The following is a 24,358-nucleotide window of genomic DNA, read 5'->3' as shown; positions in this document are numbered from 1 at the left end:
CTGTGCCTTTTAAGTGGGGCATTTAGCTCATTTACATTCAAGGTTAGTATTGTATGTGTGAATTTGGTTATGTTATTGTGCTGTTAGCTGATTATTTTGTTGGCTTGTTTGTGTGGTTGCTTTGCAAGTAACACTGGTCTGTGTGTTTAAGTGTGTTTTTGTATTAGCTGATAGCAGTCTTTCCTTTCTATATGTTGTGCTCCTTTCAAGATCTCTTGTAAGGCAGGTCTGGTGATAATGAAGTTCCTCAACATTTGCTTATCTGAAAAGGATCTTATTTCTCCTTCACTTAGGAAGCTTAGTTTGGCTAGTTATGAAATTCCTGGTTGAAGATTTTTTTCTGTAAGAGTGTTGAATGTAGGCCCTGAATCTCTTCTGGCTTGTAGGGTTTCAGCCTTAGAGTTTCACTGTTAGCCTGATGGGGATCCCTTTGTAGGTGACCTGCCCTTTCTCTCTAGTTGACTTTAACATTCTTTCTTTCATTTCAACCTTGGAAAATCTGACAATTATGTGTCTTGGGGATGATATTTTTGTGTAGAATCTTGCAGGAGCCACTATATGATTCTCTCAAAAAAAATAAATAAATAAATGACATACATTGTAGAAGATGGCCTGGAGAAGAAAAGGATTAACGACAGGGAGACCAGTTGGGGGAGAGACAAAAAGATCTTGGACTCTTATCTTGTCTGATCTGCAGAAAAATAGTCAAGAAGGCAAACATTAATAGCTTGATAATGTCATCTATGACTTAAATTTGACATGGCAAAGTATGTACTAGTGTTGGAGAATTACAAGTTATAACACATCATTTCCCTTACCTTACATGTATATATTTTGCAGTATGCAGAGAGCTTTCCTGCATGGTATCCTACCACCCATTGTCACTCACAGAAGCATCCATTCAGCAAATACTAATTAATCACCTGATGTGTTCCAAGTATTGTCCTGGATGGTAAGGATATGGGATAACACAAGATTCAAGATTCCTACCCGTGTGGAAACTCACTTTCTGTTTTAGAAATACAGACAACAAACCAGCTGTCAAATTAGTGAACAATATCGTTTCAGAGAACCATGAGTGCAATCAGGGTAATAAATGGAGCTATGTAATCCAGAGGAGGGCAGTGTATAGGAAGATGTGTATGGGCAGGTTGGGTAATGCCTAACACAGGAGATGAGACCTAAATGAGGAGAACCCTACCTGCTAAAACCTAGGGGAGGAGTCTTCCAGGCTGGAGCACACAGGATAGGTTTAAAGAGGTCCACAGGTCAAGTGACTGGAGAAGGGGAAAGAAAAGTAGTACAGGCATGAATGAGGAAATTGGGGCAGCCAGGGCCTTGCAGGCTTGGGCCTGCACCTCAGATGCTATTCTATGAGCAATGGGACATCTGAAGTGTGAGTTTTAAGCAGGAGAGCGATGTGATCTGACATATATTTTTAAAAGATTATCTGGCTGCTCTATGGAGAAGGGCTTCTACAGAGGCAAAAGTAAAAGCAGAGAGACCATCAAGGAGGCTTTTCTGCAAGCCCAGGAGAGAGATGGTGGTGGCCTGGACAGAAGATGGCAAGCTATTGCCGTAATTCTCAAAGTGTGGTCTGTGGGTTCCTGGGGGCCCGCAAGATCTTATCAGGGAATGCAAGGTTAAAACTATTTTCACAGTAATACCAAGATGCTCTTTGTCTTTTTCACAGTATTGACATGTGCACTGCTAGTGAAATGCAATGGTGGGGAAAACTGCTGGCACCTCAGCATGAAACAAGATAGTGGTACCAAACTGCTAGTTCTTCACCAGCACATGCTTACAATAGAACAGAATGCCAATTTCACTTCAGAATATCTTGTATGAAGCAGTAACAATTACTGTTTTTATTAAATCTCAACTCTTGAGTGATGTCTTTTTAATATTCTGTGTGACAAAATGGGAAAGACACATAAGCCCTTCCACCGTAAACCAGAGTATACTGGTTATCTCCAGGAAAAACCCGTGTGCAGTTGTTTGAGTCGCAAGCTGAACTGGCTGCTTTTTTCATGGAATGCCAGTATGACTTAAAAGAACAACTAACAGACAAACTCTAATTATTCCAATTTGGGTATTTGTTTGACAGATCTTTTATCAAAAATGAATGAAGTGCCCTGATACTTCAAGAAAAACAACTGACAGTATTTGTTGCCAATGACAAAATTTGAGCTTGAAACAAAAATTAGGATTTTGGAGAACACATAGCTGCTACTGTGAAGCTTGATAATTTCCCAGTACATTAAGGACTTTTGCTGATGAGATTGATGGTGATATTAATGAATGTGGAGAATTTGGTATTGGATCATGAAATGTGAAAATTCAAAAGATCTCAAAGATCTCTGAACTTAGTGAACAAGTATTTCCAAATGACAAAATGTGTAATGTTATAAAATTATGCACAGGTGAAAAATCCATTCAAAGTGCTAGATAGACCAACAGATTTTAATATTAACAAAATAAAATAAGTTTATTGACAGATTTTCAGGTACCACATTTCAGACTCCACATTTTAAAAGCTACCACTTGTTGATTTCTGGTGTAGAATCAGAGAATATCCACAGTTATCAAAAGGCGATGAAAATACTTCACCCATTTCCAACTATGTATCTGTGTGAGGCTAGATTTTCTTCATGTCTTTCCATCGAAACACCATAGAGCAACATATTGAAGGCAGTACCAGATATGAGAATCCAGCAGTTCTGTGTTAAGCCAGATACTAGAGAGATTTGCAAAAATGTAAAAGTGTTAATTCTCTCACTTATGTTTTGTAAAATGTATTAATTTTCATAAAATATGTGATTTGTGTTAATATACAACGTTTTATTGTATTTCAAATACAATGAATTCTATTTTTTTAAAGTTTTGTTTTAATTTCTAATATGGCACATATCAATAGATATAACCCACATAATCAAGAACTCTTTGGGGATTTTATTAATTTTTAAGGGTGTAAAGAAGTCCTCAGACCAACATGTCTAAACACTGAGCTAATGAAAGTGGTTCATTTCAAGATGTATTATGGAGGCGGGGCAGATGGAAGTCTATATATTCTCTTTGATTCGTCTTCAGATATTTGTCCCAAGCAGCTGTGATGAAAAAGACTGGAAAGAAGCAGGTTTGGAGGGAGGATGGAAACAAGAATTCTTTTTTGGCCATGTTATACTTGAGATGCATGTTGAATACACAAGTTCAGGTGCTGAGTAGGAAATTGGATATGGAAATTCAGGAAGAGGTCAGGGGCAACATATAATAAATTTGAGAGACTTCAGCATATAGGTGACAAAAACCACAGGCCTGGGAGTGAGTATAGTTAGAGGAAAGAGAAAGTCCATGAATGGAGCTCCAAGATACGCCAGCATTTAGATGGGGAGCAGAGGAGGAGGAGCAGAGGAGGACTCTGCAGAGGAGGGAGCCACAGGTGAAGCTGATGAGAAGCCAGGACGGTGTGGTGCCCCTGAAGCCACAAGAAGAAGTGGTTTCATGGAGGAAGTTGGCGACTGAGTCAAGTGATGGTGAGAAGTCTTGTAAGATGGGAATAGAGAGTTGAGCATGGACTTGGCAAGACGGAGATCATCACTAACCTTGATAAAAGCAGTTTCTCTGGAGTGACAAAAAACACTACAACAGGTTAAGGAAAGAAAGAGAAATGAGGAAATAATGGCAGCAAGTAAAGACAACTATTTTGAGGGTCTTCCTTCAGAACGGGCAGAGAAAGGGATTGGTTCTGGAGGAAGCTATGGCATCAAGAAGGGATTTAAGACATGCCAATGGAAATGGTCCAGGAGAGAGAAATTGATGTCCCAGGGACAGTGAAGGTAAATTCAGAAACAGATTCCCTAAGTGAGAGAGAGGGAATGGGATCCAGAGCTCAAGAATAGTGATTGATTCCTGAGGAGGGGAAAGAGCAAACAGAAAGCCCAAGAATGGGGCAGGTCATCCCTCTGTCCTCAATAAAAAGGTTAACTGGGGAACAGCTAAAATTAAAGAAAGTTCCAGAAGATGTAAGACAAGAAGGACGTAGATTCTGTATTTGGGTTGTTGGTTGGTTTTCACTAGCTTAATTCTAGAGTGATGATAGACATTCTCCACTGCCCCAACCATTTGGTTCTCTTCCTCCAGACTGCAGTAAGCAAAGAGCCCACCTGATAACCAGCTTGTGAGGTGGTGTCCTCTGTCTGATCTCAGGCTGTTTCCCAAGCTGGGAAGGAAGAAGGGAAGAATTAGACAAAAAGTGCTTTGTGATTTCTTTGGTAGTTCACTTTCAGTAAGAAGCCATGGAAGTGTAATGCAGCATCCACTCATCTCTAACTAGATTCTTCTTGACCTCTCCTTATTATGTCAATTGGAAGAGGAGATGGCTCCGGAGTTAAAATGTCTCCGTTCTCCTTTTGAGACAATAGGTATTGACAGCTTGAGCAGGTAAGCTTAGTCAGGGCTATATTCCATCCCAAGCGCATGCTGTCCACCTTCCCAGGAGGGTATATTAAATATTATTATTGCTAATGATAATTAATACCAATCATTCCCTTGAGATCTCAGGTTAGTGATACATAACTAAATCTGTGTCATTTCAAGACATCTCCCAGGTGAGGGGGTGGTTTAAGAAACAAAAGGAAGTGAACTGTGTCTGGTTTCATTATGAGACTGGGACTTGTATCAGTCCTCACGCCCTGTGAGCAAGACTCAGCGGAGAGCAAAAATCCTGAAATCTGTCTCATCATTTAACATCCTCCTGTCTTATATAGTTCTCAGTAGGAGAAATAAATAGATATGGTAAATATTTATTCAGAGTTTCCTCTTGGAATTTACCAAGCAGGATTTGACACAGCATACACACTGAGCCAATTCCTAAAGGGTATTGTTTACTGAGTTAGTTTTCACCCCGACTGCCCACTGCTTTGTAAGCCTTGTACAGTTCCATGATAAAAAGAAATTCCCTTGAGCACAGTTCTCTTTCATGTGCTCCTTTGCCACCGAGTGAATAGACAGAAGAAAGAAGAAGAAAACAAGTGGCGAGACCCAAGTGAGTTGACATTTAATAATAGGAGTAAGTACCAAGACCTGCAGTTGTATCCCACACCCCCACTAAAAAAAAAAAAAAAAAAAAAAATCACAAATAGAGAATGTGGGAAATAAAACACAATAACAATATGTGAAAACTCCTTGGGGGTTTCATTTCTGTAAGCTCAGTCCTAGCCAGTGATGTGATGTAGCTGTCCAAAACATTAATGAAATCATGGTCTGCATCGTAGGACTAAGAAGGTGAAAGATAGTTCTATGTACTCTTCACTAATAAAATTGTGCTTTATTTGAGATCACATTTGATAGACATATTGGCAAATGTATTGTTGGCTATAACATGGGGTGGGTTTTTTTTGTTTTTTTTGTTTTTTGAGACAGAGTTTTGCTCTGTCTCTAGGCTGGAATGTAGTGGCACGATCTCAGCTCACTGCAACCTCCGCCTCCTGGGTTCAAGCAATTCTCCTGCCTCAGCCTCCCGAGTAGCTGGGACTACAGGCACACACCACCACACCCAGCTAATTTTTGTATTTTTAGTAGAGACAGGGTTTCACCATGTTGGCCAGGATGGTCTCGATCTCTTGACCTCGTGATCCACCCGCCTCGGCCTCCCAAAGTGCTGGGATTATGGGAGTGAGCCACCACGCCCGGCCTATAATGTGGTTTTAAATTGAAATGATGATTTTTAAATTTAGAACTTAAATATTTTTAAAGGACAGTGGCCCAAGACAGTGGTAGAGAACCTGAAACCATGTCAAATAACATTTGAAGGAACTAGAAACAACTATCCAGAGAGAAGACTTGAGGAAAGAGAGGAGGCGGAGCCACCACTTACTCCCTACCATGTAAGTAGGTGTTATCCTTCCTCTGGTTGCCCTGTAGGGCAAACCAGTGTTTTTAGGCTACAGGGAGGCAGATTTGCCTGAGAGAGAACTCTGTAATTATGTATGCAATGATCTGGTACATAATAATTCTCCAAAATTGACTTGGCAGTACCTTTCTTCTCATTAGAGGTGTTTAATCAGCGCCACCCACTTGGTGGTCAAGACTTTGATGACACATTGAACTAGCTGATCCCCAAAATGCCTGTCACCTCATAATAGCACAGTCATTCATTGCTTAACAATAGGATGCATTCTGAGAAGTACGTCATTCGGCAGTTTCATCATTGTGCAAACATCATAGAGTGTACTTAATGCAAACCTAGATGGTACAGCCTATTGCACAGCTAGGCTGTATGGTATAGCCTACTGCTCCTAGGCCACAAACCTGTACAGCACGTTACTCTACCAAATACTATAAGCAGTTGTAACACAGTGGGGGGTATTTGTGTATCTAAACATAGAAAAGGTACAGTAAAAATATGATGTTAGAATCTATGGGACCACCATGATATATGCAGTCTATTATCAATTGAAATGTCATTATTCAGCACATGACTTTATTTACTTCATGGAAAGTGTAAGTTTGCTTTTCAGTAACCATCTACTTGATTAAAATAATGAGCTATGAAGGCCAAATAAAAAGAGGTGGCCACCTTTCCAGAGCTACTTTTGGTACCTGAGGATAATTTTACGGAATAAATATATTTGAAATGTTCTAGCTTTTTTGAAACTTCAGCTTTAAAATATGAAAAGGCCCTTTCCTAGCAGTCCTTTTCTCAAAGAGGAAAAGAAAAATGTATTGAATGCAGACTGAGGTCAGCAAGCCCCTCTGCCCTGTTTCCTTCTCCCCTCTTCTGAAGCTCAGTTGCTTTAGAAAGGAGCTTTGGAGAGAACAGGAAACAAAGTTGATGCAAGAGGCTCACTAACTCTAAGAGAAACTGTTGGTGCAATCTGTAGTTGTAATGTGGGATAAGTCTTAAATAATTACTTTGAAGCTTAGAGCCCCAAATTTTTAAATTTAAGGTCTAAAAATTCAGTCTTTTAAAGCAGATTTTGATGACTAAAACCAGGAAAATGGCCCCATCCTTCACTTTTCTTCTTGTTCATTTGGTTAGCAGTAGAATTGCCACCCCCATAAACAGATAAAAGTACTGAAAAACAGGAAGCAACATCAAATAGTTTTAAATTACTTTGGGAAACTCCTGAAAGTGGGTGTAATATGTGTGGGCCTTTAAAAATGAATCATATTTATGCATTTGATATACAGCTACTTAATTATGTCTTACAGTTCAGCCTAACGTTCATCGGTATTTTTATTTTCCTGCCTATGTTTTGGTCCTTACTTGCCATATATAACTCCTGCTGGTTTGTCTCCCACTGGTACACCAAGTTGTTCAACCAGCTGCTGATAAACGCATTACAAAGTATGTATGGAATAAAGAAACCACAAGAGATGAAAGTGTTAGGTAATTATTTTTTGTAAAAATTATGGTTTGCTTAGTTGGCCTGTAGCAAGACCCTGATGTATTTGGCTGCAGCAAACAGAGAAATATTTGGCTAAACTATCTTCAGCACAGTGTTCCCAAAACAAGTGAAGGAAACCTTTGTTGTGTGAGCACCTTGATATTCTGGAAATGCCTTGTAGCCACCTCCACTTTATCATCCAGAGGGTCAGTGAATGCAACATGGGGCGTGTGTAATGAATAACTGCACATCTGCAGTCTGAAGCCTTCCCAGCCCTGATCCACATGGCTCTGGACAGGTCTGGCTCTAATATTTGTAGGGCTCCAGACAAAGGCACAATTGAAGCTCATATGCTGTATGCTTAAATATTAAAATTTATGAATCAGGCTAACAAACTGGTGGTATAAAATACATTCTGTCCTTCTGCCTTGATGTAATGACCTTTCGGAAGGCCAGATTTAAATTTAGAATTATCGGTCTCCTTAGAGTTCCAAATGGGAACATGGTGGTATGGGGGAAACCAGCATACACCTACCCGCTTCCTTCTTTCCTGCTCCTTCTCCTCTCACTCCCCCAGTCCCCCATCCTGCAGGGGTCTTGAAACATGCACATGGACACCCCAGCCCAAATGTCCAAGACACATGCATATCTCTGTAAATAGCTGCCCTTGGCCATTCTCTCACCCTTCAGGTGGTGTAGCCCACCAAAGGGAGGAAGGACCGAGGGAAAGGGCATACACTGACCCTGGGAGCTCACTTGGAACCACTTGGGTGGGAAATTCTGGAAGAGTTTAAGGGAGAGATCATAAGGCAAGATGGGGGACGATGCCTCCCTGGCCAAACTGAAGGAGAACAGAGTCCTTCCTTGCCTGGGTCTAGGGACTGTGCTGTGTGTGGGCATTTAAATAAAATCTGCAGCATCTCCCATTTTTTCATGACAGCAGTTCTTTCTCTTCACACAGAAACCGCTGCTGCCTCAACTCCAAGGGCCAGAGCGAGTTGGCACACCCTCCAAGAGGAGCACCTCGCTTCTGGGCACAGCAGGAGCAGCCTCACTGTTGAGGTTTCAGTAAAGTATTTTGCCTGAAGTCCTCTTGTTGGTTCAGCCTCTCCTTCAAGCTTTGTTCCTGTTCCCTCTGAACACCCCACCTCTCCACACACACCTAGATCTCTAACTTGAGACCTGGACAAAGAAACTGCTCTTTTGGGGGATACATCACTCAGCCCTAATATTTGCCCTCTCCAGAATCGGTGATCTCAATAAAATTGTGAAGGATTGTAACATCTTTTTGGAAATAATATCAGGGGACCCTTGATACCTGCGGATTTTATTTGGTGCCGATTAAGGGTCAGTATGTCCCTGTGATGCATGTGGCCCCCTCTTTGCCACTTTGTTGGTCATTGACCAGGCCACTTCACTTCTCTACACTTCATTGTCTGCATCTACAAAAAGCGGACAATAATTCATGCCTGTTTCTATTTCAAATGGATGTTTTCAGGACAAATTTTTAAGTACATATATGAAGAACAATCAAAATATCCAGTCAGTCCTTTTTCCAGTAGAACTTCATTTAACTCTCCAAGAGCTTTTGTATATTACCAAGAAATAGGATTCAGACTTCCCTAAGTTGACAGAAAGGCATGAAATCTGTTTCTAACAGATGTTCCCCATGATCCCCCAAACGTAAACATGTTTTCAAGATGACAGTGAGACAACCTGTTTACACAAGGAAGTACTTTAAAAAGCAAACAAAAAAGCATCACCCAGAGCAGTCATTGTGATCAAAGTGCCGTCAATTATTAGGGCGTAAAGGGAACTGATGACTCAACTTAGCACCACCGCGGTCTCCAGATTTCAGTTTCGTAACAGAGTTTCTTTTCAGGAATATTCTTCATTTACACACAAATCCGATTTTCTTTCTAAATTGTTTCTCGATTTTTGTCAAACCGAAATACCAGGATCTCTTCAAAAGATGACTCCGATAACCAGATGATGCTGAGATGAGCATCACACGGACACACTTCGCCATGGAGAGCAGGGTTGCTACTCCCTGGGATCTTGGTGCCTGGGAGGAGGGACAAGGTCTTCCACACAGCAGCTCCTGGCTCTCTCTGCTCCCACACCTCCCCAATTAGTCAGATGCAGCATAGAAACTCTCAGACTGCATGGTGGTAGAAAATAACTTTCTAAATCAATCAAAGTGTGATATTTTGATCCTTTCACATGCCTGGGTATTCTGGGCAAATGCATGCTCAAATCAGTGACTCATGGATCAAGATGCAAAGTAGGTCTCTGAATGCTGGCTAGAAATCAGTTTTTAAACCTGAAGCAAAATATAGTCTGGTAAAAAAGAAATATATGTATATATATATATGTATTGTGTCAAATTTAGCAGTTTTTGTGAAAATAACTACCACTGACCCTCAAAGTATTGTATATTAGGAGTCGGCCCTGAGTTGGAAAGAAGAAGTAGGTTAGCAGAGGTGTCTCCATAAAAGCCCATAAGAAGTCTTAACTGATAGGAAGGTCCTTTTTTTATTTTATTATTATTATTATTATTATTATTTGAAATGGAGTTTCACTCTTGTTGCCCAGGCTGGAGTGCAATGGCACGATCTCGGCTCACTGTAGCCTCTGCCTCCTGGGTTCAAGTGATTCTCCTGCCTCATCCTCCCAAGTAGCTGGGATTACAGGCACCCGCCATCATGCCCAGCTAATTGTTTGTATTTTTAGTAGAGATGGGGTTTCACCATGTTGGCCAGGCTGGTCTTGAACTCCTGACCTCAAGTGATCCACCGGCCTTGGCCTTCCAAAGTGCTGGGATTACAGGCATGAGTCACTACGCCCGGCCCAGGAGGGCACTTTATGAAAGGTTCATTCAAAACTCCTTTAGAATGTGGTTTCTCATTGAAACAAACCCTTTAGATTCCCTTTGGTAGAATGGTGAGGCCAGACCCTGTGGCACCCTCACTGAATGATACCCCTTTAAACAGATTTTAGGGATAGTCTGGAAACCTGACCTCTTTTTATAATGCCACTTCTATGGAAAATAGATTCGTGTCTCACCATGTATCCTGGAGTCCCAGGAACTTTTCAAATCATTATATGGGCTGTCAGCAGCAGTAGGAATGCCACCAAGACTATAACCCAAAAGCAGGATCATTACCCAGTGCCACAGGAAGGGGACAAATAATAGTATGAGCTCCTTATATTTATAGTAAAGTTTAAGTCATGGGTTTATGTGCCAGGATATTCCTGTGACTCAGAATACTTAAAAATACTTGACTGCAATTCATTAAAAGAAGAAATAAACCACACACAAAAAAACCTATTAGAATGAATAATAAACAAGATCATCAGTTTTGCAGGATGAAAGTTCAGTGTGCAAAAATCAATTTCTGTACACTAGCAAGAAAAATGAAATTACAAAAACAATTCCATTTACATAGCATCAAAAATAATTAAATGTTCAGGAATAAATTTAAGAAAAGAAGTGCAAGACTTGAACACTGAAAATTACAGAATACTATAGAAAGAAATTAAGGAAACATAAATAAATGGAAAGACATCCAATGTTCATAGATCAGAAGACTTGTTAAGATGGCAAAACTATCCAAACTTATATAGTCAACACAATCCCTATCAAAATTGCAGCATTTTTGCAGAAATTGACAGGCTGATTTTAAAATTCATATGGAAATGCAAGGGACCCAGAATAGCTAAAACAATCTTGCAAAAGAGGAACAAAATTGGAGGACTCACACTTCCTTTTTTCAAAACATCCTATAAGATAGTATAGTCTTGAATACAGTACACGTATGCTCAAAGTTTTCAACAAGGGTTCCAGAACAATTTGATGAGGAAAGAATAGTCTTTTCAATGTATAGTGCCAGGACAGCAGGATATTCACACACAAAAGAATGAACTTGGACTTATACCTTACACCATATACAAAAATTAACTCAAAATGAATCAGTGCCATTGCACTCCAGCCTGGGCAACAAGAGTGAAACTCCATTTCAAATAATAATAATAATAATAATAAATACAAGCAAAAATTCTAAAACTCTTAGAAGAAAATATAGGGATACATTTTTGTGACCTTGCGTTAGGCAGTGGATTCTTAGATACAACACCACAAGTACAAAAGACAAAAGAAAAATTAGATAAATGGGACTTCATAAAATTAAAAACTTCGTGTTTAAAGGAAACCATTAAGAAAGTGAAAAGATGGACCGGGCGCGGTGGCTCACGCTTGTAATCCCAGCACTTTGGGAGGCCGAGGCAGGCGATCATGAGGTCAGGAGATCGAGACCACAGTGAAACCCCGTCTCTACTAAAAATACAAAAAAAAAAAAATTAGCCGGGCGTGGTGGCGGGCGCCTGTAGTCCCAGCTACTCGGAGAGGCTGCGGCAGGAGAATGGCATGAACCCGGGAGGTGGAGCTTGCAGTGAGCCGAGATTGCACCACTGCACTCCAGCCTGGGCGACAGAGCGAGACTCCGTCTCAAAAAAAAAAAGTGAAAAGATGGTCCACAGATGGGAGAAAATACTTACAAATCATGTATCTGACAAAGGATTTGTATCCAGAATATATAAAGAATTCTTACAGCTTAATGCTCAAAAGACAACCCAGACAAGTAATGGACAATTAAAATATGCATTTCTCAGGAAAAGATATACAAATGGCCAATAAGTGAATGAAAAGATGTTCAGCATCATTGGTCATTAGGAAAATGCCAATCAAAATTATAATGAGGTACCACTTTACCCCCACTAGGTTGGTTAAAGTCTAAAAGACAGTAATAAGTGTTGGTGAGGATGTGGAGAAATTGGAACCCTTATACATTACTGGTGGGATTGTCCTGCTACAGTCATTTTGGAAAACAGTTTAGTGGTTCCTCAAAATGTTAAATACAGAGTTACCATTTGTCCCAGTATATTAGTTAGGGTTCTGCAGAGAATAGAACCAATAGAGGGTGTGTGTGTGTGTGTGTGTGTGTGTGTGTAGAGTGAGGGAGAGGAAGGGGACAGATTTATTTTAAAGAATTGGCTTACATGATTGCGGAGACTGGCAAGTTCAAAGTTTGCAGGGTAGGCCAGCAGGCTGTAGACCCAGAGAAGCATTGATGTTTCAGTTAGGGTCCAAAGGGAGTCTGCTGTCAGTATTCCTTCTTCCCAGGAGAGGTCAGCCTTTTTTCTTAAGGCCTTCAGCTGATTGGATGAGGCCCACCTCATGAAGAGTAATCTGCTTTATTCAAAGACTACTGATGTAAATGTTAATCTCATCTAAAAAACACCTTTGTAACGACATCCAAACGTGTTTGACCACGTGTCTTGGTATGGTGACCTAGCCAAATGAACACATAAAATTAACCATCCTCCCCAGTGATTTCGCTTCCAGATATATATCCAAGTAAATTGAAAACATGTCCAAATATGTCTAACCATACAAAAATGTTCTTGGCAGCATTATTCATAATAGCTAAAATGTGGAAACAATCCAAATATCCATCAACTGATAAATGCATAAACAGGATGTGGTATATGAATGCAATTGATTATTATGCAGCCATAAAAAGGGATGAAATATTGACACTTACTACATCAAGTGTGAACCCTGAAAATATGGTAAAGCGAAAGAAGCTAGACCCAAAAGGCCTCATAATATATGATTCCATTTATACAAAATGTGTAGAATAGGAAAATCCATAGAGACAGAAAGTAGATTGATGGTTGCCAAGGGTTGAAGGGGAAAGGAAATGAAAAGTAACTACTGTGGGTGTAGGGTTTCTTTTTTGGATGATGGAAATGTTCTGATATTAGATAGTGGTGATGGTCGCACAACTCTGTGAATATACTAAAAAACATTGAATTGTGTATTTTAAAGGTGTGAATTGTATGATATGCTAATTATATCTCAATAAACCTGTTAAAAAATGCCTAAGGCTCCAGACATAAGTGGTCCTGGCCACCTAATAGAAAGCAGCAGGAGTTGCTTCTAAAATATAGAATGTATGCTGAATCCCATATGTGAGGAGTTAGAAGGGAATGAAATGATCACCACCATTTACTAGATACCTTCTGTGTTTCAGAAGCTATGAACATATCAGCTCTCTTAGTCTTCCTTAAAAAACAAAAACAAAAAACATAGCCAGTTTTAAGGGCACACACCTGTAGTCCCAGCTACTCAGGAGGCTGAGGCTGGAGGATCGCTTGAGCCCAAGAGTTCGAGGATGCAGTGAGCTATGATCACACCACTGTACTCCAGCCTGGGTGACAGAGCAAGACCCTGTCTAAAAAAAATAAAAGCATATGTTGGCTTTGTCTTCCTTGTTTGTTCACATCAGGAAACTGAGCCTTTGTTCAAATTGCTTGGCCAAAGTCAGCTACTATGTTGGGATTAGACCTGGGTCTCTCTGACTTTAGGCTTATTCCTAATTCACTGCCCCACACTTCTCCTGGAGGAGAAACCCTGTCCCAAACTGAACAGAGAGTGGCAGGACCTGCCACTTAGAGAGGTGGGCAAAGTCTTCCCAAGAACAAAGATATGAAGGCTGAAGTATGCTTTTGGAGAAAAAACAAAGGAATTAAATGCAAACGGGAGGCTGTTGCTTTTATGATAAAAAAAAAAAACAGGTTTAATTTTTAAAACAAGAGTTCCACAAGGACCACAAGGAAAGTGACAGGAAGACAGAAGGGACCACAGGATCCAAGATGACCAATTGAAAAGCAAAACCTAACACTGGGGTTGAGCAAGCATGTCATGGACCAGTAAGAGAAATGAATGTTCCCAGAGTAGCCAGCTGAATTGGAGAGAGGCCTAGCCGTGTTGACAGTCAGTTGGACCAGAAGCCACGTAGGGATGTTCCTGAAGCTGAAACAAGTCGTTTCTCATCCAGAGACAAAAGTGGCCCCAGAAGAAGTTACCCTGGATGCTCCATGGATCAGGATCCAGTACAGGGGCTTGTGGACAAAGTGAAGTCTTGGAGTTCTTTTACAGGAGATTTTAACCTGAGGTTTATGGATTCTTAGGGGACCTACATCGTCTTCACAGAGTCCTTGAGCTCTTGCTGTCATGTGGAAATGTTTTGTGTCTATGCATCTTGTTCTGGGGAGAGAGTCTTCAGGTTTTTAAAGAATCTATGTCAGGAAGAAGATATTTAAAAGTTATTTAAATGTTTCTCTTAAAGCGCTAGGCTAATTTTCTGGCTGTGTGATAGATTGTGTTAAATGGTCTGGCACTCCTAATTTTTGGAATAAAAATGAATTCTTAGTGAATGATCTCACCGCCTGCAGTGCTGTCTGATTCTGTCCTGGCATTTGATAGAACTTGTTAGGGGATTAGGTAAGACAGGATGTTGGTACATTTGAGGTCATTAAACCAAGAAGGGAAGGGGCGGGGGTGCGGGGGGCGAAGAAATCTTGCTAAATATATTGTGGAGCTGAACTAAATGCTGAATAGCTAAGGGACATTCTTTGTGCTCTGTGCCAAGACTTTAAAACCCTGTTTAGAAACAGACTAGAATGATGGAGACAGCTCCATCTAGATGCAGTGCATTGGTAAATGCCTGTCTTTCCAAGAAATACTATTTTACTTGTCCTTTTATGGAGGAGGCGTGGAAGGCTGTGATGTACTGGGTTGTATAACATTTTTGTAAGTGGATACAGCTAGTATAGAACCTAGAGAAACAATAAAAGCCGTCTTTTTACATGGCGTCTCACAGTTCCCGTTTCATTACTAGGAAAATAATGAATATGTCACAGAGAACCTAATTCGTATGAAAGGTTTTTGTCAGCTGAAATGCACGCCCAAAAGTTTATATTCTACCTGTCTTTTCTTTCTACTTCTTTTTTGTTTCCTTCACTCTTATTTTGGATGTATAGTTTTAGAAAATACTCACTTTAAAAATGTATTGGATGGATAGTGGTGAAGGTTGTACAACAAAACAAATTTACTTGGTGCCACTGAACTGTATACTTAAAAATTATTAAAGTGGTAAATTCTACGTTTTGGATATTTTACCATAATTTTTTAAAAGTATATCGGCTAATACAGAAGGAAAACCCACTTACCCTTTGAGGCAAGAATTCCAAGTATCTTTATGTGGTAAATGCCACACCCTTTCCCACACATGGTATGAATACGTAAGTCGTAGGGCAAAGTGTGTATGGGATGGAAGTGCTCATTTAAGCATTGCATGGTCCCCACTCTGCCACTCACTGGCTATGGGACCTGGGACCTTATATCCCGAAGCAGAGGTTAAGCCCTCCACAAATGCTGCCTTCTTCCTCCTCGGTCCATTACTCACATGTTGGTTTTTCAACAGTACAGTGAGACAGCGGGACTCAGTGATCTCCAAGGTCCCTTTCAGCTCTGCTGATCCATAGTTTAAACTCACTATTTAAAAAAAAAAAAATCTACAGAACACTATGAAAATTCTCGTGGACAGATGTAGTCCACGGGCTTCCCATGTGGACACACAGCAGCTTCTGCTGCTTCTGACTTTCTCTCTCCTCTGTTACACATTCTTTCTCTTCCCCAGCCTGCCAAGAGTCATCCATGAGCTTGGACATGGGAAGAGAGGGCAGACAGGAGAAAGAAGTGAGGTGGCTCAGGACAGAAGGCTGGGAAAGAGCCTGGTGCTGGATGTCAGGCTGGGCTAGGGATGCAGCAAGCCTGGAGTCGGCCCTGACAGTGCCACATGGTTATGGGTATGGTGGAACCCAAGGCCGTGGCCCCAGATTGTCAGAAGGGTATGTGACCACAGGAGGAGTAAGCAGGATTGATTTTTATACGAGGTGGATGGTGGTGGGAATGTAGAGATTAGATCCAGGGAGAGAAGCTGAGCTCGTTGTGTGAGGAAGAGCCTCTGTTGGGGAAGAAGAGGCTATGTCAGGAGGTACAGCAGGAGAGGAGGGCCACGGGCAGATGTATGCTCAGTCTCCAGGCAGGGTTCAAGCTGGGAGCAGATGAACTCTGGCCTAGGACTCGAGGGCTGGCAAAGGCAGATCCCCAGGGCAATGTCTCTCCTCTGGTCCCTCTATATGTACCTGTCACTGCACTCTGCAAACACTGATCTTCATTCATGTATTGGTGTAGCCATTCATTCATCAAGTTTGTGCCAGGCATTATTCCAAGTGTCAGGTATCAATGGTTAGCAAGAGAAGCTAGGTCCCTGCCGCTGTGGGTCTTACGTGGACCAAGAGAGAAGATAGGTAATTATACAGTAAATAAACATGTGGATTTTTGATTATCCCTTGATGGAAACAAGCAGGGCAATGCCTAGCTGTTTGGGAGAGGACAGAGCGCATTAAGGACAGTGTCTCTGCAAGTGACATATTTGAACTAGACCTAGTGAAGGAGAAGTAACCAGCATGGCTAAGGGTTGTGGGAGGGAATTCTAGGCAGAGAGAGAAGCAGGTGGCAAGGCCAGGCAAGGGCTTTGCATAGTCAAGGGACAGAAACGACACTGAAGTATAACAAGTAAGAAATTATGCTTCATGAACTATAACCATTTTAGCACTAAAACTCTTTATACAAATAGTTAAATTGCCGTGGGACCTGCAGCCTTGTCAGTTTACTGTCTTGTTTTACTGGTAGCACATGGGAAAGTGGTCATGTTTCTTTCGCAGAAGAAGGATGTAGTCTCCCCACATTGTAGAGGAAGGCAGTGTTGTACAGGAAAGGAGGTGTAGCCTTGACAGGCCGGCTTGGATTCAGATTGCATGTTGTCCTGTCTCCAGCAGTATGACCTTAAGCAAAGCACTTTGCCTCTCTGAGCCAGGGTTCTCTCATGTACCAGATAGGCTAATAATTCCTGTAAAATTTCTATCACAGTTCCTAGCAAATAGATATTTTCAGTAAATGGAGATGATGATGGCAGCGGCGGCGGTGGTGGCGGTGGTGGTTGTGGAGATGATGATGATGATAATGGTGATGATGTATCAATGTAGGCTAGTATTCCAATTTTTATGTATAAAATCTGCAGAAATCCAAGAATTATTTCAAATTATGTACTTTCAGCACATTTCTTTCACACTTTTTCTTTTTTTCTGGCTTGTTAGTGGCAAGTAGTTCTGCCTGCACCATCCTTTTATGATAGAAGTGAAAATCTGATAACCTCTTTGTTGTATTTGGGAACTTAAACACCTTGAATGTCAAATAAGTGAATTTTCTAGCTTTGGTTCTTTAGCTAGAGTCCCAGAACCTGAAATGCTGAAGTGGAAACTTTCAGAGCTGTTTAATCTCAATTAATGTTCGCCATCCTGTCTGAAATAACTGCATCTCCTTCCCCACTTCTTTCTCTGTTGCAGCAAAAAAACACATTTTCTTTCATCACCTTTCCATGCCAGTAGAATAAAACACAAAAGCCACAAGATCTGTGGTTCGAAGGGGTTCTGCCTTATACAAGTGTCTGTTTAAATTCTGTTTGAAAGATAAGAGTTTAAAAAAAAAAAAAAAACTTCATCTCTGAATTTCCAAAAAATTAACATCAATTGACCTCTTTCTTTTTGAACCCCTTCAGCCATAAAATGGTGTGCGACTACTCCATTTAGTGTTTCTGAATATAAATAAGGATTTCAGGGCCACTCTCAAGATGTTTGTTACCAAAGCTGTCATCAGATTTTCAGTAAAATTTTTATATAGCCTGGAACCAGCTGAACGTTTGAGATTTGACCTTTTTAAAAAGAAGATAATGGTCTCTAAATGCAATTTGTATTTTTAGAACTAAGTTTTGAAGTCTTATTTTATTTTCTGACCATTGTATTAAATTGTCTTTCTACTCAATCCAGAGGGAAAAAAGTAAGTTTGTGTGTGTGTGTGTGTGTGTGTGTGTATAGATGTGGAAGAACCACTTATTAGACCAAAAAATCAAAAGTCTGACTTAGGGCAGGGGAACCAGAAGTGGCATTGTGAAGCTCGAAAGATTGGCTGACTGGTTTCATTCCCATTGAGATGCTGAACATGATCCCCTTGGGATGCTGAGCAAAATCAGATTGTTTTATTTGGTAAATTTTTTACCTCAAGTGATAATGTTAATACAATGGAGAGAATTAGCTTAAAAATTCTGTATTCCAACATGTGGTGTCCCATCCTTGAAGTTTAGGCAAACCTGGATTCAGGTTCAAACGAGAGTAAACCAGTTCTGAATATCATGTTTTGTGTTTTTTGTATCACTCCAGACCCCAATAAGGTAGGAAGAGGTGATTAGGTTAGGAGAGAATTGACAACAGGAGGACATTGAGAGCAACATTGGAAATCAGATCATTAAACCACTTTTGTGTTTCTTAGAAATTATGTTGTTGGTATTAGATTTATAATGTAAATAAAAATATTTTCACCTGTAGTTTCCTGGGGACAGGCAAATGGGGCTTTCCTCATAAAATCCCATTAAAGCCACTAAGAAAATCCTAGCTAAGAGTTGAGTTGGGATAAAGAATTCAGTCAGCCTTACTTATACAAAAAGTACCTTCTAGAAAACCTGATCATTTCACAACTAATTGGTAAGAACACTCCCTTGCCCACCATTTGCAGCTGGAGACCCACTTGTACTTTTTGTATGGCTGTTGCTGTAATTGAATACCATTTACTTTTCTTAGCTTCAGAATGCGGTTCCTCGGACTTTTCTTTTTAAGTAAGGTTAAGATTATGCAAGAGGTAGTTACCTACAGATAATTTCCCATATCTGGGATATGTTACTTCACTTGTAAGCGAATGAATAGTAACCATTCAGATACCTCTTTTTAAACTTTCCCCCAACTTCTCTAACAGTAAATACGAAGAAATGAAAAAGCAGTGCTTTCATGCTTAGTGTAGCATTACCATATCTCCTCACCCACCTTTTCCTAAGAGCAGTCTGGTGAGCTACTTCAAGATTTTGTGAGGTCTTGGGAAATCAATCTAGCCGCAAAATGCCCCGAGGCAGGAAGTGTCCATGGTACTCTTATTCACCATTGTTTTGAGACACCTAAACATGGCCCAGCACCTAGGAGAAGGGCAGTGAATACATATTGAAGGACTATATTGGGTATTGTCCTGTGGGCTTCTGGGGTCTGAAATAGGTCCAAGAAAACTAATATGTGAAGCCACCTAGGGCTGCATTGCCCAGTCAGGTAACCAATAACGATATGTGGCTATTTAAATTTCAATTGATTTAAATTGATTAAAGTTAAAAATTCAGTTCCTCACTCTCACTAGGTACTTTTCATGTGCCCAGTATCCTCATGTGGCTGCCATATTGGACAGCAGAGATATTGAATATTTCCATCATTACAGAAAGTTGTGTTAAACAGTGTTAGTAGAATAGCATTAGTAGAGGCCTAAGTTAGTGTCTTTTTAAAGTAAAATTCCCATGTGACCCTGATGTACACTCATAATACCAAAAAGAGCCCTCTTACACATCTCCCCCCACGCTGTAGGAACTTAGCCAAGCAAGGTGGTTGGCCCTCAGTGGTGGCCGTCTCTTTGAGACTGATAGACAACAGTAAAACCGTTAGCAAGACTGACAGCTGGTATATACTTACTTGGCTATACCAGTTGTTAAAGTTATAAAATACCTGTACCAGTTAATAAAGACCTGCTGGCTTAAGTTTCTTCGGTATTTCTTTCCAATGCCCAGGAGGCCCTGGCCATTCCTTTAGGATTCCACCAATCTCCCCTCAGTCCAGCAAAATGAGTTAGTCAATGTCTGTCTCATCTCTGGGAGTTGGGGGCTGCTCAAGGACTCTGTGCCAGCACTGCAGGCCTCAGATTGATGGATGCTACCCTTTGGCCTCATGGTTCCTTGGCCTCCAGGAGGGATTACTTCCTAAGGCACTCCCATCACTACAATGGCCACGTCCTACATCACAGATCCATTGGCTTCCAAAAGATCTTAAAGTCATTTCATCCGACCCCCTCGTTTTACTGAAGAAATCAAGTCCCAGAGAGTCAGGCAGCTAGTTCGTAGCCAATTTAGAAATAAAACTCAGATCTTCTAACTTAGTACTTTTTTTGTTACATCTTCTTGTGTTCTATTCCTGAACTGTGAAATGGCGATTAATATCTTTATGCCTCACAAAGTTGTTTAGTTTAAAAAAAAGATACCTAATATTTTATGTATGTCTTATAATCTGCAAAAAAAAAAAAACACTCTGTATACATTCTCATGTGATCCCCACAAGAACCTGTGAGAGGTAGTAGGCTCCAGGGCAGTGAGTGGGGTGCCCAGCATAACAAAGCTACTGTAAGTAGGAAAGTCAGTATCTCTGTGGCTTGGAAAACTATAAACTCTTTTGTAAATGTAAGATAATATACCATGTGGCATTACTTGCTTTTAGCTTGCGGTGTTTTGCAGTTCAGGATTTAGTGACATTGAAAGTAATAACTTTGTTCAAGTGCAAGTGATGCAATGTGTGTGTATATATATATTTTTTTTTTCACTTTGACAGTGTGCCAATTGCACAGACTTTGGTTCAGCATTGAAACAGAAGTGGGTTGCTTCGAAGTATATTTTTAAAATGAGAGAATCCAAATTTGTAATTAGCTTTACAATGATAGTTGTACAGTTTGAGTATCCAAGGAGTGTCTGGTAATCATTTGCGTTATTAATGGTGGTTTGTTTTTTGTGTTTCCCCTGAAGCAGTTAGGCCCTTTGGAAAAAACAAAGTATACTATTTGAGGGGTTATTTCTTCTATTACCATTTTATTTTTCACACCCTGTAGCTCTGGTCTGCTTAAAAACTTAGTCATATACCTGAATATGGCAAAGAAAAATCATTTATAAGCTATTCTACCTGCGTTCACACCTAATTATCAGGAAAATGATGCTTAAATTATGAAGTAAAGCCACAGTGAAGGAAATGGTCCACTTCTCTTTGGTCTTTTGATCATTTTGATAGAAATAATCCTTATTTTGTTAAGTTGAGTGAGGAGCACGTTGTTGGGAAAGATCAATTTAACTCATTCCCAAAATAAGATTGAAATTTTTTGCACCCCCCCCCACTCCTCAAACCATAACCATCTTACAGTATTAGTGGGTGCAGAAATTGAGTTTATACATAAGTGAAAGAGTGAGGTTATTTCATTTAATATAACAAACAAACATCACTTCAGTTTGCTTTTATTAGCATATGAAAATTGTGACATTCTCTATACCAATTATCCTGTACGGTTAAATATACATAAAGGGGAAAGAGAAAGAAAGATTATTAGAAAAAGCTATAAATCTAAAAGAACCTGGGGCTGTAAGACCTTCTTTAGCCTTCCTAATTCGTAGCCACATTTGGGAAAAATGTGTTTGTATGTTTCTTTTTTCAAGTGTGTATTTTATCTGTGTCTTCATGTCTTTCTCCATGTATAACCTGTTTTGTGTTATATAACACGCTTACCTCACACTTCTCTATTGTGCTCAAAGAGCTATAGCCTTCCCCGTGTCAATACAGGACTTTCAAAGGGTTTACTATTGTCTAGAATTTTCTTAGGCTTTCTCTGCTTCGTTTAGATGCTATAGATGGTACTGACCAAAGAGTGGAAAGATCAAGCTTGTGATATATAGCTAGACAAGGAGTCAACATAGTAATGAGACACTAGGCTTGAACAGATCTTTGAAATTCTGAAGCCCAAATTCCTACAAACTTATTGGGGAATAAGGAGGACCAATGAGTGAGCACATACTTTCAAACTTGCCAGCCACCAGTTTTGATACCAATGCCATTGGCGTTAAGTGAGATAATACATACAAGGACCTGGCATTGGAGTGGACACACTGTAATCATGCATAAGGGTTGGCCATTATTATTAGCTCTTCTGATTTGATTTTGTCTTCACATCTTTTTCTGCTTTTTGATGCCATCCTGAGGAACAGCAAAATGTCCAAGAAATAGGAAAACACCAGAAGGAAGGGAAATACAAGCCCTCACTACTCTAGAAGCTGAATTATCAACCCACAAATAATCAGTGGTTTTTCTTCCCATGATGTTATGGGAATTATTTCCGAATTCTCTCACATGCTTTTCCATGTGAAGACCCCATGGACAAGTCACAGCTCCCCCACTGTCCACATCTAACTCAGTCTGGCCTAATGAGTGTCATTTGATGGTAAACTTAAATTAACTCCATTTCTCTCTTGCTATGTCAAAAACAGCAAGCTGTTCACTATCTTCTGTGTAAGGAAAACAAAAATAAAATATCTTACATTTGGTCATCATTGATTAAAATTTTGTTAAGTTGCGTGAGGAGCAAGTTTATTTTTCTCTGTCTATGATAAGGTTCATAATTAACCAGGCATTCATGCTGCTAGAAAAAAATATAAATTGGTGCAGCCTTTCTAGAAAATCAAGACTCTCAAAGTTTATGCCTTTTCATGCAATAATTCCTTTTCTAGGAACCTGCGTAAGAAAATGTTCAGAAATTCAGACAATCTGATATTCAGAAACATCCCCTAAAGTGTTACTTACAATAACAAAGAAAAAAAAATCTGCAATTCCAAAAATGAGGGAAATAAATACATAAGATGTATTAATATGGGGTATAACACACATGAACATTAAAAAGCATGTTTTGAATAATTTTTAATAACTTGGGGAAATACTCATATTCATATAACTCTCATTTTATTTCAGAATTGAATGAAAAAATAGAAGCAATACTTTGAGTATGTGCATGTATCTGAAAAGAATACTGGTCCACAATCCCTTATCTCTAATTCTAAATCCAAAAGTTTTCAGAAATCAAAAGGGGTTTTGTTTTGTTCTAGTTTTAGTAACTTCTTTGGTGGGAAAACCTGGCCCAAACAAATGTGAGGCTCTATTTTACCCCCACTTAATAAGAATATGCATCTATTTTTGTGCACAAATATTTAATGTTTAATATTTAATATTATAGGGTGCTGCTCCATACTCTCACAAGATACTAATGTAGTAAATGGTAGCTGCATCGTAATACTCTCTAAAATCCAAAAAATTCTGAATTCTGAAAACATATCTGGCCCCAAGAGTTTCGGTGAAGGAGTTTCAGACCCATACAACAGAACATCATTAGTGATTTATCGGTGTCAAGGTTACCATTGATCTTTATTTTTTTTCTTTATTTTTCTGTATGTTTCAAATGTTCTACAATAAGCATGTATTAAGTTATCTGAAAAAATAAATATTAATTTTTAAACGAAACACATTTGAGGCATCAGGAAATCATCTCATTTCGGTCAGAATTCTTAAATCATTTGCTTCCTGAATCTCTTCTATTTACAGTGGCCACATGTGTCTTTTAAACCAAGATGTTCTGATTTGCTGACAGAAAACGTGAGATGAAATATAGAAGGTGATAACTTACTGGACATGGACCTATCTCCTAGGCTGCATTTGGATTCAGGAGAGCCCCTCATAAGGGCTGCTCACCTAAAGGAGATACCTCAAGGAATAGGGCTTCTAGTAGGCAGAGCCCAGGCATTTATACCACGGGCTATGGTGTTTTATTCTGTTCCTGAGGATTGGTCAAGAGGCCGACAGCCAGAGGCACAGACAGTTGTGTGAGATCATAACAAGCAGAACGGAGTATGGCGAGATAGCAGGAGAGAGGGGGAAACATTCACATGCACACTTTCATCTGCTAATGGACAACTTTTCCTTCCCAATTAGGTGGACACTCACTGACCTGTCACAAGGTTCCCCCACAAAACTTAGGGGTCCATGTCTGAATGGATTGCCGGAGCCTTCTCATCTCTCCCTTCGCCCAGTTCCCTGCATCCTAAGACTCGAAGCCAGCACAGGACCTGGAAAAATTACATGTAAGTTTTGACCAGGGTTTATTTTCCTTAATTAAACAATGATAAATATTTTCTTAGGTGATAGTAACAAATAGCCCAAGCACACATGAATTACTTTTTTTTTTAACAAAGGAGCTGGAGAGTTATCATTGAGCAAAGGTTGGAATCTGTATATTGGTGGTTCCTTAACTCAGTGGCTCTTTTTTTTTTTTTTTTTTTTTT

General features: G+C 39.9%; 1 protein-coding gene across 2 annotated transcripts in view; it reads left to right on the top strand.

The window, feature by feature from the left end:
* Positions 1-24,358, top strand: part of BACH2 (BTB domain and CNC homolog 2) — a 374,233-nt gene that overhangs the window by 192,194 nt on the left and 157,681 nt on the right. The window contains exons 4-5 of one of the 2 annotated variants that reach the window (XM_030809474.1): positions 15,935-16,145; positions 24,009-24,157. The gene's annotated coding sequence lies outside the window, so the exon portion shown is untranslated. The remainder of the gene's footprint in view (positions 1-15,934; positions 16,146-24,008; positions 24,158-24,358) is intronic. The other variant, XM_030809473.1, reaches the window with a different exon arrangement.

Source organism: Nomascus leucogenys, chromosome 3, assembly GCF_006542625.1.
Source record: "Nomascus leucogenys isolate Asia chromosome 3, Asia_NLE_v1, whole genome shotgun sequence".
In the NCBI taxonomy this organism is placed as follows: Eukaryota; Metazoa; Chordata; class Mammalia; order Primates; family Hylobatidae; genus Nomascus; species Nomascus leucogenys.
This window is presented reverse-complemented; position numbering and strand designations above follow the sequence as displayed.